We start from the raw sequence: 12643 nt of genomic DNA on the forward strand, positions 1-12643 counted from the left end.
TTCATGTAATAGCAATACCAAAATAGCCAAATCATTTTAAGATTATGGATTTCAGGCCATGTCATCCAGGCCTTCTATTAACTAGTCAGCAGTACATACCTGCACACATCACTGTCTGCCGCCAGCTCTGTGGCTTTGCACAGGCCAATTAAACACTAGACTGCCCAAAACACACATACTCTCTCTCTCACACACGCATGCACGCACACTCACACACACACACACACACACACACACACACACACACACACACACACATACACACAAATGAACCTGAAAATGAATCTCTCATTTCCTGTCCAAACGTGGGCTCTGTACTGGGTCCGTTGGTCTTAAGTGTACTTCCTGCCAAACAGAAAATCTGTCTCGGCTGCCAGTAGCTGCTGCCAATGTTGGCTATATAGTGAATGTATTTAAGGACACAGCCTTCAGTGGTATTACCAAAGATGATTGTCTACAATGACAGCAGTGGTGGTGCAATATGCCCTTCCACGTGAAACATTTTATTTTATATTATTGTCTATTATTGTTAAAGGAAGAAGAAAGAAAAATATGTTTTAATATCAGCTAATGGTAACTGCCATGTGTCATGTGTGTGTTTATGCCTGTGGCCATGTTTGTGTGATCCCAAAGGGGGTAATTAGTCATCTAATTAGTCCTGCCCCCTCTTCTCCAGAGTGCCGGGGTCAGACAGTGTTAGCCAAAGTGACGCATCCTTTCATCTGCTAAGAATGTAGTGCCAGGCTCCAAGACACTTTGCCAATGGACACTTTGTATTAAATATAGAAAAATGCTCAAATGCCTGTACAGTTGTAAATAGCTAAAATGGATACAATTGACAAATTCTATAAAGTCTTTTTGTCTCCAACAGTGCCCTTTTTGGCCAGGTCTTAAAACAGGCATGTGTGGTTTGCGCCGCGGGATAATTTTTCCTTGCATCAGGACGATCCATTAATTTCATATGGAGAAAGTACAGACAGTTAACCCTGTTGACTTTAAATGCACCGCTGTCGCACTCGATCTGTTCAAACTTTTACTTTCTGTTCAATAACCTTTCAGTGTGCATCATATAAAATGACAGCTGTCTATGATGTAACCTGTATGCAATCTGTGATGGATGAAAAGGACTAAAATAAGCAACTTGCACCCGCACCCTTCTTGATCATCATGTTCTTACTCATGCACTTTCATGTCAAACTGAATTACCCAAATCACTAAAAATCTTATTTCTAGGGTTGCACTGTATGCCCCTCGTGGGCAGTTAATACCTGTGATCACAGGTAGAGAGCTTTAGCTTAGCATTCGAGGGGGGGGGGAAGTTGTAGTCTAGCCTTGTTACCAAAAATGCGCAAATAAATACATCACAAGATGTTCAAAATTGGTTTTCATTCTATTGAAAATAGTGTATAGACTGTAACTGGCCAAATCTAGGTGGACAGCTCTTTTTGGACTCAGTGATTGAGATGGAAGAAGTTTTAAACACCAGATACGAACGCAAGGTTGTGCTTGATTTATTTCAGCCTCCGAGGGATGTGTGTCCACTCTTTCGGGCTGTTTACCCGTCTGGCAAAGAGGCCCTCTGGCGTGAGGGTCCATTGTTAAGTGCCAGCACCTCGCCTCCTGCCAAGGCAGCTTTTACGACCGCTTCTGCTCCATCAATGATGCAGGAAATACGGGTTATGAAAAATCATTATTGGCAGTGGGGTATGGAGCAATAAAGTGAACTTTTTAACCTATTCTGCCTGGCTATTATAGTCTCCACCTAGCATTTTTTCTATCAGATTAATTCATCCCATTGCTACAGGAATATTGGTTTATTTATTATCCGGGAGGCATGATCAAAATCGCTGCCCTCCTTGCTGTTCACTGCCTCTAATATTGAGGATGTATTGTATTGCATTTAATTAAAAAATGTTCCTAGAATCTCATGGAAGCGTATTGGCTCTGCCATTTCTGCAACTCACCTCTCCCCTATTTCTTTCTACTCCCTCTATCTTTTGCCCCCCCCAACCCCCCCCCCCCCCCCCCCCCCACACACACACACACACACAGACACACGCCCTCTCCCCATGCTCTGTAATTTACTGTGCTATTGGGTGAGTGTCTGTGAAGATGAATTGGCCCTCGTCGTCGCATTAACGCCGGGGTCTGGCTAGGCACGTTTTAGCGCCTCAACCACTGAGTTCCTGCACAGAGCAAGTGACTTTAAGGGACTATCCATCTTAACACACACACACACACATACACTCACACTCACACTCATATACACACACACACACACACACACACACACACACACACACACACACACACAGGGACAGAGAGATTGTATATGTCTAGGGTTCCATCTCAAGAGTCATTGCTGTCTCTCTTCTCATATATCAGCGTTTTTTTCTATCATCTGTGAATTAGCCTCACATTGACCAGACAGTTTTATGGCCCTTCTGGTCAATATGGTCAATGAGGACCGCTCCATAAGAAATCCATCATGTTGTAATGCATCCCTTAAAACACAATTTTCCAACTTTTATTTATTGAGGAGCCTATTGTATTTTTTATTGCTTTTGCTTTTTTGTTCTATTATGATATATGTGTGGAATCCTCGTTCTCCTCCTAAGGTTTGAAGCACCTTGAGCAGGCTTCGTAAAGCACATTGCATCAAATGTATTAAAGGATGTGGCAATAAAAATGGATTTCGATCTGAAGAAGATTTTATGGCGAATCACAATAAAGCATTCCACTATAGCAGGAATGGTAGCGTATAACAGTTCTTCCAAGTGATGATTTAAAGATCCACTGAAATGGACTTTTTTAATTTCCTTGTAAAAAGATGTCTTCTGGAAAAAGGTGCACGTCAGCGACTCTTTTTTGCTACCTTTCGAATCAAATCTAACTGCTTTTTGTATTTTTTTTTTATCCGACTTCATCAAGCATCATCAAGGTACTTTTTTCAGACTTTGGAAAGCTTTCACCAGGGTAAGCCAAAGAAGACATTACACAACCGTTTCCACAGGCTTTGTACCAGTCCTCATGATGAGTAAACTGAACTTGATGTGGGAAAACGGTGTGAGAGTGTCCCTTTTTGATGGCTGTTTTAGACAGTGAGGAGATTTTGTACTGACGCCAATGAAACATTGTGATCAGCAGCCACTCACTTATACAGAATATGCCAGGCAACACTTGTTCAAAACCGTATCTCTTGGCCCCAAAGGCACATTTTAACTGTATGCATTACTTACAGGATATAATCAACCATTTATCACACTGTGTGCACAAAATAGTATAACTCACTAATGGCATTTGTGTCTCAAAAACACATTTGTATTTTTAGATGTTGAAATAGTTTCTTTAACTTAAGTCATTAAACAAGTAAACATGACTGTTATTAAACAACGTTGCTTTGATTATTAGCTTTTTATTAGTGAAATTAGTAATTAGTAAATAAGCGTCATATCTCCCTCAGCCCTCATCCTATCAGCAATAGAGGTGCTTTTAGCTATCAGAATGCTACAATTGTTGCTAGTAGCCTGACCGGGTGGCCCATTATAGTCGGAACTTGAAAACCTACAAACATTCTTCCATGAAATGTGTCATTGAAATCATTAAACATTGGTAGGTAGTCGCCTTACAATCTAGTTTGCTGAAAATACAAAACTGCAATTAACTGTGGACATACCATAAACAAGCCCATGTTGAGGAACTGCCCCGACTTGTAGTATTTTAAGAAATTCAATGTGTTCTGCTAGCCTCTGTTTTATTTCCCTTCAACACACTATCCGCTACCGCAGGACAAATTAAGTGGTTAAGTCGACGGATTATGAAGTGTTTTAGGTGCACACTCACTCACTCACGCACGCACACACACACACACACACACACACACACACACACACACACACACACACACACACACACACACACACACACACACAGTCACGCAAAGTTTATCCCCTTGGAGTGTCTCATTAATTTGGCCAAGTTGATTTGTTCTGAAAGGCTCTAAATTCATCACAGCGAGACAGATGGTAGAGAGGGATTTCCTAGAGGAGAGGAAGAGAGAGAGATAGAGAGAGAGAGAGGCATGGGGCAGACTGACAGGACATTGTAGTGAGGAGTTGAATGCAGGCGGAAAATGGATTGAGAGAAAAACAGAGGGCGAAAGACAAGAAAATATAAGAGCAAAAGAGGAACGGCGTGACAAAGAGTGATGGATACTTGAGAGATAAATAGGGAAGAGAAAAGCAATTGCCTTCAGTCATTTTTGGATAGGGACAGACACTGAACAGCGGAGAGATGAGAGAGAGGGAAGTCAAGGGACAAAAAAAAGTGATGAAATAACATTGAAGAGAGAGGAAAGAGAAGATGGGCAAATATGTTTGTTCCTCCTGCATAAAGGATTTAATACAGAGCTCTAAGAAATATGCGTTAGGGATATTTTAGAACAAAGCCTGCATACAAATATCAATAATCAACACCTGTGTATTAACAATGTAAAGAATGACTTTGAAATGTGAAAGAATTTGCTCATATTGACAAAACCACAGATAATTATCACTTGTTTGTTTGTTTGTTTGTTTGTTTGTTTGTTTGTTTGTTTGTTTTGCTGCCTTCAAGCCTCTTGAATATTTATTCTGCGCACAAACATGAATGTCAGGAGGAAATGTTCGGCTTATTATGGGAGTCAAAGTACATGCTGGAACTATTTATTCACAATTGGTGCCAATGTACAGAAATCACAACCAATATAGGAATTTAGCAACCTGCGTTGTAGCTTTTAGAAGAACAAACCACCATGTGAACACGGTAGGAACAGCATTTAATTTTGATTTCACTCTTTCATTCTCCATGGCCCACACACAGGAACATGTTTCTCCCCGTCTCCCCACTATGAATGATTTAGTGAGCTTGCCTCCAACAGGCCTGCTAAAGAGGGCTGTAAAACTAGGTTAACTTAAGGTGGGATCTGCTGACTTAGAAGGGCTGCACACACACATGTGCCCAAAGTCAACCGCATTTCTTTCCATTTAAAAAAAGACAGGCTACCCATTTAACACTCTTGTCACTTCTGTGATAGTGAGTGACAGAGTACTCTGTGTCCATCATTTAGCTGTGTCAGTGGGTTTGACAATCAAGAACACAGCGGCACCTTCTTGTCAGATTTTGCTGTGTGTCTGCTATAGTGCACGTCATGTGTTAGTCCAAGCCACTGTGTGCCACCATTTCCACTTCTCTTTATTGAATGATACCAGCTCTGCCCGTGCCTCTTGGTTATGTCCTCAACGCTCAGAAAGTTGCACATGAGAAAGTGAGAGACACTGAGAGAGAGACAGAGACAGAGAGAGAGAGAGAGAAAAAAGATTATTGTGAGAGAAAGGAGGAGGATAAAGGAGGGAGGTTGAGTCATCCTGCTCTCGTCCAATCCCAGCCCTCTGCCTGTTGCTTTGGTAACGTGATGTCAGTGCAGCCTCTGGCAAATCCTTTGAGGTTAGAGAGCTTCAGCGGCAGGTGTGTGTGTGTGTGTGTGTGTGTGTGTTTGTGTGTGCGCGTGCGTGCGTGCATGTGTGTGTTTGTGCTCTTCAAAGTTGTCACAAAAAAAATACCACTCTGACGAGACTGAAAAGTTTCAGGTCAGGATGTATCCTTTGTAATAGTTAAATGAGTAAGGGTCAGTAGGGTGTAGTAACTTGTGTATTTTGGTCAGTGTGCTTGTGTACATGTGTGTCCTGAGAGTGTGTGTTTGTTTGTCTTTCAGTTTTAATTATGTCAATACATTTGAGTCTGTCATTTGAAATGGTGCTGAAAGTGGCCTTGTGTCTGAATTGTGCTATATAAATAAACTTGCCTTGCCTTGCCTTGTATATTTGATGTTGCCCATGCGCTGGTGCATCGATTGCCTGTGCATGTGTGGAAGTCTTTGTGTGTGGGCTTGTCTGAAGTCAAGGATTTCTATTCAAACTTATCAATACAAAAAAATTTTGAGGAAAAAAGAAATTATCCCTCTATCTCTTTGCCATAACCTCCTTTTACTGGCTGGAACAGTGTTTGTTGCCTGGCAACATTGGTTTATTGAACACTCTCCATCAGGAAGTCAGCGGATCCGCTGAGGCTTTGTCCATAGACATATACTGTATATGTATATTATATCTATGAGCTTTGTCAAAGGTAGTTTAGGAAACACAAACAGTCCTTTTGGTATTTGGGTTGAAATGGTGACTTGTTACCGTGTTTGTGAGTCTGAGTGAGTTCTGTTATTGTCAGGTTCTTGAAAAGGTATGTGGGATTGTGGTGAGATATTAGTCAGATAAAGGATCCCCTCATCCAGAGTGGATTACATCAGGAGAAAAATATTCAGCTCCTACATTGCCAGCATTAAAAGAAGAGATTTACGAAGGCCAGTTTTTTATTATGAGAACGGAAACTTTAATCTATTTTGAATAGACAGACTTTATATACAATAGAGTTTATTGAATTAATACTTAGTTTTGCTTTTGCATTTAATGGAAATCTTCAAAATTATATTGGAAAAATTGCTATATATTGCCATTTTAGGCAGTTTAGAAGCTGTTTGTCATACCAGCCAGGAAACAAAAACATTCAACTAGATGCAAAACAGAGAAACTTGTCAATCAGTGTCAATGTAGGAAATCATAATATAATTATCAGGGGAAAAAATTATCGGGTATCTCAGCATTATTGTCAGTTTACTGCGATCAGCGTTTTGGCACTCTGCCTGCATTTTCCCCTGCTGGACTCCTACAAAGTTAATGAAAGAATTTAAAGAATGAAAGGTTTATTTACCGACACACTGCAAACAATTGGGAGTTAGCCTGGCAGAGAAATGTTTTTTATTTGACAGATAGTACAAATACTATTGAGTCCCCCCATAGCCCAAAACCAATTTCAAGGAACGCAGTACATCACAACAGCACATCACAACAGCACATAGCAGCAAATATAATATACTGTACTTATTATAAACTTTAAAAAAAAAATGTCTTTGCCATTATTGTCATGTTTGCATTTCTTATTCATGCACTGTTTCTTAGTATTTTTTTTTCACAAGTATTTTTATTGGAAAACATGATATCAAACAATACCGCAATTGCCAACATGCAAATGTGATCCATTTCCCACTTTTTTCCCCCAAAGAGAACATGTTTCTCAGTACTTTTTGGACATGAGGTGACGCAAGAGGCAGGCTACCCTGAGAGGGGTGTTGATGACAGCTGTCAAGACTTTCAGAAACATGGACAAAGAGGTCGAGGTTAGAGTGAGAGAGAGAGAGATGTTATAGAGAAGTAAAAGAAAGGCCGAACAAAGACAGGTAGAAATGAGAGGAAAAAAATGTGAACAGCATCTCACTCTTTTCGATCTCAAAGATAAATGTTTGCCGTTTGTGGATAAAAACTATAATTATGTGTTTGAGTGCTTGTAAAGGAGACAGAGCGAGAAAACACAAGTGACATCTCTGAGTGAGAGATCTTTAATCCCTGTGCGTGCTTTTGTGGCTATGATTGTGTCTTTGTCAATGTTGATGTGTGTTGAGTGTACAGCACTGAGTTTGTCCCTTTGTGTGTACAAGGAAGCACTAAACAAAGAAACAATGGAGAGAGACATGATGGAGGTTTGACATTTATTCAGATAAACAGTAATCTTGTTGTCAACACACAGTTCAAATACAAAACAAACGCTTTTAAGACTTCAGGATGGGCACAAAATAGCCTAAAAGAAAAGTTTTTGTAAATAAGTTATGTTTAGAGATTTAAACACTTACTTAAGAAGTTCCATCCCCCCAAACCACACTGCTTGAAACAGCTCAGAACATTTTTCTAGTGTATAGTTTTGTCCAGAGATAGAAAAGTCAATAAAGTGCCTCAGATGATTCAAGGGACTCCAGAATGAAATGTACAGATATTGTGTTTCGAGGACACGTTTTGAATAAAGCTGAAAAAGCCTCATTGCACAATGTCTCTGTTGTTGCATAGTCCCTATTGTGCTCTCTCGAAAAAAGTGTCAAATACATAGCCGAAATGCAAACCGCAAAGTTCAGGGGAGTTCTCTGAGGCAGGTTAATGGGTACAGGCATATTTTTGGCTAAAATGTATTAACAATCTTGTGTTTACTGACCTCTGGTGGTTTCGCTTCCACTTCTCAATAAGGGCAGCCACATGGTGACTACGATATTGTTATTAACGACAGGAATCGTGCCCGGAACTACAAAAATAGTTTTCTTTAATGATCCAAAATTATCTTTTGAAGGTAGGTGTGAATTTTAAATTAAGAGCCACATGCTCTTAGCCTGGCTCCGCCTGCCCGCCTACTTCCGGCCAAATTTCATTTTCCCTTCAGTAGTCAGTCTGGGTGTACAGTGCATTTCCCAGCTTTCGCCGGAGAATCTACAGTCGTCCAATCAGCGAACAGAGCGAGTGGCTGAGAACGATGACGTCGAAGTCGCGCTCCAGTTTCAGTTGAATGCTGCGTTCCTTTATACTCGGAAGAAGGAGATTTCCGACTTGGTAGTTCCGAGTTCCGACCTGTCTGTGTTCCAGTGCATCTGCTCGCGAAAGTATGGACGCCTAAAACCTTTCTCGTCCAAATAAATAAACGTTAGGCTCTAACAAGTTACTGTTGCCAGGTACCGGTAGATTCATAGACTACAATATGTAGTGAAGTCGGAAATTTCCGAGTTCCCTGTCCAACTGGAATGCACCGTCAAAAGCCGGCTCATGACACACGTGATGACCAAACGTGATGCGATTGGTTGGCTAATCCAGAGTGGCACTGGGCAGATCCAATAGTTTTAAACTTCGACAGACACCTGCCACCAAGTGAGTGAACGTTTGCCAATTACAGCACTTCCAGACCTTCTGTACAAATGAAATGAAGTACGATGGTCTGGTTGGACCAGGCTAACATGCTCTCACATTCTTAAAAAAACACACACACCATCCAACATCCTTGTTTTTCTCTACTCGCCTCCCTCCCGCCATACACACACACAAACAAATAGGCACTAACACACATATACTGTTATGCACGCTGACGGACAGTAATTTGATCTCATCCTTTCTATTATTGATAGCCACGCTCAGTTGAAATGAAAAGGGTTTCCAACTCATAACATTATTTAAAAAATCGATCCTTCCTCTTTCATCCCCTCTGCTTCTTGTCTTTCTTTTCCTCTCCCCTCTCCTGTTCCTCTTCATCCCTCCATTATTCTTTCTCCACCTGGGCCACCTGAACTCCATTACATCAATTAATCTGTTCCTTTTATGACAATGTCTGTGCTCTGCTGATGACCCCCTCTCTCTATCTCTCTCTCTCTCTCTCTCTCTCTCTCTCTCTCTCTCTCTCTCTCTCTCTCTCTCATATCTCTCTGAGTGTGTGTATGTGTGTGTGTGTGTGTGTGTGTGTGTGTGTGTGTGTGTGTGTGTGTGTGTGCGTGTGTGTGTATATGCGTGTGTGAAGCAGAAAATAATCAAATGACCTCTTAACTAGTGGCCTTATTTTCATTGTCCCATCTGTGCCCAGAAACTCAGCCATTTTGGCAGTTTAATTTATTGACTGTGTGTGTGTGTGTGTGTGCGCGCGCGCGCGCGTGCGTATGACTGCGCACTCTCCGGTCATTTAACACAAGCTGACCTCCTGTGCCACCTCAGCACAAAACCCACAAAACTATGTCAAAAGTGTGTGAACCCAATTGTAGAACTGCACAGTTCCTACACTCTGTTTCCACCCATTAAAAATAAATACAACTCGAAAATCATGGAATGGATGGATGAATGGATGGATAGATAGATAGATCCTTCCTTATCTCTGTACTTCTTCGGCCATCCTTCTTACTCTATCTCTTTCTTCACACTCTCGCGGCTCCATTTAGCAAAAGACTGGAAAGCTGGTCATCTTTCCCAGTCTCTTCCTGTCCCTCTGTTCAATCATAGTAAACTTCAGTGCTAAAACTATGCAGCCATGTTTCCTTAAGAACATGTTTAAAAGCTGCATGTATTTATGTTTACTGGTAATGTTTACTCCAGCTGTCTATTTTTTCAGTATTTAACCAAGACTAGTGATCACATCTTCAAATACATTTTCTGAACTCCTGCCCTGTCCTGCTTTTCTAACTCTCCATTTGTGTTTCTGTCACCCTGTAGTCTCATTACCCGCGTAACCGCGTTCCTGTTACACCTCTTTTCTTTCCAACACATTCTTTCTTTCTGTCTTTCACAGTTGGCATCGCTCTCCCGTTTCATCCCTCTATCTCGTTAGTGTAATAACCAATTAACTCTGGCGCCTGCTTGCTTAAATTATTTTATTTATTTCCTCATTAATTCAGTTTTGCAAGCGGACTCTGATTGGCAGCTTGCGCTAATTGCTAACTGAGACTGAGTGTTCGAGATATGGTCTAGCACAAGGATGCACGCAGAAATACACATGCATGCACACACACACACACTCACACTCACACTCATGTTCCTGCATATATTTGTGTGCATACATTGCATTTGTGTGCAAACAGGATACCCTTTGCGAAATGCTATAGTTGTGTACTCACATTATGGGAAATAGGCATCTATAACAGCCCCCCCCCACACACACACACACACACACACACACACACACACACACACACACCGAGGGATCAGTGTGATGGTTTTAATTAGATTTGGCCTCCAACTCAGAGAGGGAAATAAGACAGATTACTGCTGCCCTCCATAATGGCCTTCCAACACTTTTCTAAGATTAGTAGAAACGAGTTCAAGGTCACCAGCACATTCGAGGAGGGCAAATTAAATTGCATTGATTTTGCATTCTCGGATATAATATCTTGTCTAGATTGTCGACAGGATGATGGATAATGGAATTATCACAACTCCCTGATCAGCTAAACAAACTTTTCTGTGTACAGGACTGATTACAGCCACGATTCAACATCACAACTGATTTTCAAGGGATTGGTCCTAATCCATGATTCATTTCTCACAATCAAAACAACCCCCCCCCCCCACACACACACACACACACACACACACACACACACTCACTCACAGACGACCCTGAAACAGTGAAGCACCCTTCCCAGACAGCTTATTTCAGAGACTTGTATTCCCTTAGGATTCCCATGAGTACATATAACTCATGGTTTATTCTTACCCTCACTGATCCATAATTCCTCACCGAATTGTATTTTACAAGCATAATTGAGTGAGCTGTTTCAACTTTTTAGTCAATAGCTAGTGGACTGAGATGTAATGCCATTTGCCATAACAATGTCTATAGTTTAAGCTCTGTATATTTCTTATGTGTTTTCTGTACTGCCCAACAATAATGTAATTTTGAAAGAACCTAATGCTGTCTGAATGTTTGCTGTGATGGATTAAAGCTGATCATGATTTCCTTTTAGACTGTATTTAACTTTTTTAGGCAATAGCATAAAAATATAAATAGGAATAAAATCTGCATGATGCAGAGCAGAGTATTTGCAGAGATATTGTTAAATAGAACTACACAAAATGCATATTTGTGATTCTCTTTTTATTATTATTCAAAAGATTCTACAGAGTTTGATGGGAGGCAAGCCAAAAATATTCTAATTGGTTGGATGGATGGGTGTGCTGGGTACATTTTGACTCATGACTTAAGTCTCTTTTTTTTTAATCCTAGCGAGTGATCTGATGCACGGGATCATGACATACCAATCCACTTTATATATTGTTTTTGTCAATGTAGTTAGCCAATAAAAGGTCTTGGGGCTGCCAACTTATTATTTAGTGCCACAGAAATTCATAGCCCAATGTTCCTTTACCATACCTAAATATTCTCCCTTATTATAAATCCTTTTTTTCACCTACATTAAAATAATTACGTGTGCTCTGTGTATTAATACAGTACATTTTGATGTGCATGTTTGGGGTTGTGTATGAGTGAATGCTGTGTACAGTATGTGTCTATGCGAGGATGTGTGAGGGGAGGTGGCTTGTGTGTTTATATGTGCTCTGTGTATTGCAAGCACCGTATAGGCTTTTCCTGTGTGTCTGTGCAAAGCAAGCTGGGAGAAAAACGCTGAGTATTTGATGCTAATATGATATGTCTTATCTTCCCTCGGAGTGTGTGTGGATTTGTTGTGTGTGTGTGTGTGTGTGTGTGTGTGTGTGTGTGTGTGTGTGTGTGTGTGTGTGTATGTACAGTATGTGTGCTGAGAACTTATGCAATTACAGTTCCTTTTTGCATTACCACGCTGACTAAAATGCCGATGGACATACAGCCCTAAGCTGACACAAGCAATCACTCATGCCGCTGTGTGTCTGTGTGTTTATGTGCGTGTGTGTAACATGTACAAACACATGCACATTCTTGGCTTGATGGTTTATGACTAAGAGTGCTATGATGAAAGCAGAGGTCGGGCACACACACACACACACACACACACACACACACGTGCACACGTGCGCGTAACGCAGACACACATTGTCTAAGAATAGTCAGTTCACCCAGAGAGTACTGAGACTCAAAAGGCCGGTTACTGTGAAAGGATTTCCAGGAGTTGAGTTGTGAAGGCAGAGCTGATCTGTACAGCCGATCCTCTTCAACTCCTACAGTCTGAGAGCAGAGAGAGAGAGAGATATAGCCCCCAAACCATGGGACA

General features: G+C 41.0%; 1 protein-coding gene across 1 annotated transcript in view; it reads left to right on the forward strand.

The window, feature by feature from the left end:
- Positions 1 to 12643, forward strand: part of cacna2d4a (calcium channel, voltage-dependent, alpha 2/delta subunit 4a) — a gene marked incomplete at both ends in the record, with an annotated part of 86262 nt that overhangs the window by 59929 nt on the left and 13690 nt on the right. The window lies entirely within an intron of this gene.

Source organism: Ammodytes marinus (assembly GCF_949987685.1).
Source record: "Ammodytes marinus genome assembly, chromosome: 22".
Taxonomy (NCBI): domain Eukaryota; kingdom Metazoa; phylum Chordata; class Actinopteri; order Uranoscopiformes; family Ammodytidae; genus Ammodytes; species Ammodytes marinus.